The following is a 2,462-nucleotide window of genomic DNA, read 5'->3' as shown; positions in this document are numbered from 1 at the left end:
TTCGATGCTTTCATACCCTTCTTAAATTTTTCTTCCTGTACTTCTGGTGGCCTTTTCGCCTCTGGTTTGATACCATTTCTCTAATGTGTATTATTTGGTCTTTTGCTTCAATTACCTCAACATATTGAGATACTTGTCTCAGCAGTCACTCATATTAATGAACCTGGTAGCTTATATGGGATCATTCTATCCAACAAGGTAAGTAATACATGTATACTTAGCTTTGAATTGTAGTTAAAGGTAAGTAATACAACTGAACAAGCTTTGCTATAATAGTTTTGACCATATAGATTGGTTTTTTTTTTTTTTTTTTTTTTTTCAGAGATTGTTGTTTTGAGATTTACTGATTTGTTAGTGATTGATCACACTCTTCCCAAAAAATTAACTTCTTTTACCTTAATTGTCCTTGTATGTTCCATGTGCCAAGGTTATGTGAAAATTTAAAACCTTATCACTTGTATTCTGATGGACATCTATGAAAGAGGAGTGAAAGTTTGTTGTGCTCAACTTTCTTGCATCTGTCATTAATATATTGTTATAAATTCACGAAATAAGCATGTAATTATGGTTATCCCTTTTTTTTTCTTAAGGGTGATATCATTATTAGATGACCTCTCTAGTGTAGTATTTACCATCTGTCTTTTTGGTCATCAATTATTTTGTAGTATGAGGCTGCTTGGCATGCTGGAAACTGTAATTTTTCCTTGCTTTACATGGGAGATAATTCACAGAGTGAGCAAAACTAAAAGTGGACGTTTCAATGAAAATCTGCACAGGTACAATGACGAGTTAAGATTTATTTTTTACTTCAGTATAATTCTACCATCTATATAGTAGAACTTCTGGGGCATAGTTTATCTCTACTACAGGTACTTGATCCACTATATAACTGAGATGGTCATATTGGACTTGAGGCTTTTTATTGTTAAAGAAATATTTCTTTCTTTTTTTTAAAACAAAACTGCCTTATATTTCTTGTAGAATAAAACGTAATACAACCATTACATATATATAGGGTTTATACAACTAATACTCTTAATTACAGAATAAAACGTAATAAACATAATTAACTACAAATCCTATAAAAAAGGAAATAACATCTATAATCCTTGATTTCCTCTTACTTCTTTCCAAGGATACTTTGGTAACATGCTATTATCTTGCTCTCAAAGTCAGCTAGAAACCTTTTGCTTGTTATTGTATTTTATATCTGGCTCTCAAAGTCAGTCAGTTACATTTGGCTTGTTATTATCTTTTATGTTATATACTGCTGAAATTGTATGATTTTTAGTTGAAAGGATTACACATGACATTGTCATAGTTGTATTTGTTATTCCTCAAGAAACTAACAAGTGTGCTTACAGATATTTCGACTGGTTTCCCTGTGGTTCACTCTATCAGATATACAAGATATCATAACTAACATTGCATGGCCACCTGATAAAGTCATAATTAGGTAATTAACTTTTTTTTATGTACTCTTTTAGTTTACTATTAATTTTAAGTTGAAGCATTAATTATTTAAATTTTTTTGTAGCTAAGAAAATGGACTCACAACAAAGACAAGTGCACAAAGGATGATGAATTGAAGGATGTAGCAAGTTTCATGCATGGTTTACTTTTGTGTATCTTGTAATGTTTCTATTTTTCATTTTTGAAGTAAAAATTGTTCAAGATTATAAAATTTTATTATGTTATGCTTTCAAACTTAAGTTAGAACTAAGATCTCATGAAGTAGACACATTCATGGTTTGAATTAGTTATTGTTTAATGTAATACCTATGGTTTATCAATCTATTGAGAATTACATTTTATGATTAATTTTGATTTTTTTTATCAAAATAAAATAATGAAAATCTTTTAATTAAAAAAAAAACCTTATAAGTATCCTTATCATAATAAAATTATAAATATATTATCCTGAATAAATTAACAAAATTTTATTACTGGACTTTTAATATGTTATGATTTCGAAACATATTATAAGCGTAACAAATTGTTATTATTTATATAATATAACAAATTAAAAATGTTATCAAAATAATCAAATGTAACCGTTGAAAAGTGTTATGCATAAAGTATAAGATTAAACTTCAAATTTATAACCAAATACTCTAACTAAATGTTATAATTTGAATATTATAGCAACTAAAAATGTGTTATTGAATAGTTTATGATAACATCGAACATAACATTCAAAAACTGTTATAGAAAAGACAGGACTTTTAATAACCGGGGCTATGTTAGCGTTTTCAGAAGCGTTATCAATACTCCCGGTTAGCAGTTTTTAAGTGTTATGAATACTATTTTTAAATATGATATATTTATGAGTAATTGGTTCTGGATCGCTTTATTTGGTTTTACAAGATAACTTTTTATGTTTTCTAGGACCTTATTATTCCTTCAAAAATTTAGAATTTTTTCAACTACTCATGTAACATTTCTAGTATCTTCTCCTACAT

General features: G+C 27.9%; 1 long non-coding RNA gene across 1 annotated transcript; it reads left to right on the top strand.

Annotated features, from left to right (window-relative positions):
- The first annotated feature begins 1,407 nt into the window (after positions 1 to 1,407).
- LOC133790039 (uncharacterized) lies at positions 1,408 to 1,750 on the top strand. Its single transcript, XR_009873858.1, has 2 exons — positions 1,408 to 1,456; positions 1,538 to 1,750. It is a non-coding gene; the product is annotated as an uncharacterized LOC133790039 (long non-coding RNA).
- Positions 1,751 to 2,462: the final 712 nt, after the last annotated feature.

The sequence above is a fragment of the Humulus lupulus genome, chromosome 7, assembly GCF_963169125.1.
Source record: "Humulus lupulus chromosome 7, drHumLupu1.1, whole genome shotgun sequence".
NCBI classification, from domain to species: Eukaryota; Viridiplantae; Streptophyta; class Magnoliopsida; order Rosales; family Cannabaceae; genus Humulus; species Humulus lupulus.
The sequence above is the reverse complement of the archived record's forward strand: the minus strand, read 5'-3'. Positions and strand labels throughout refer to the sequence as shown.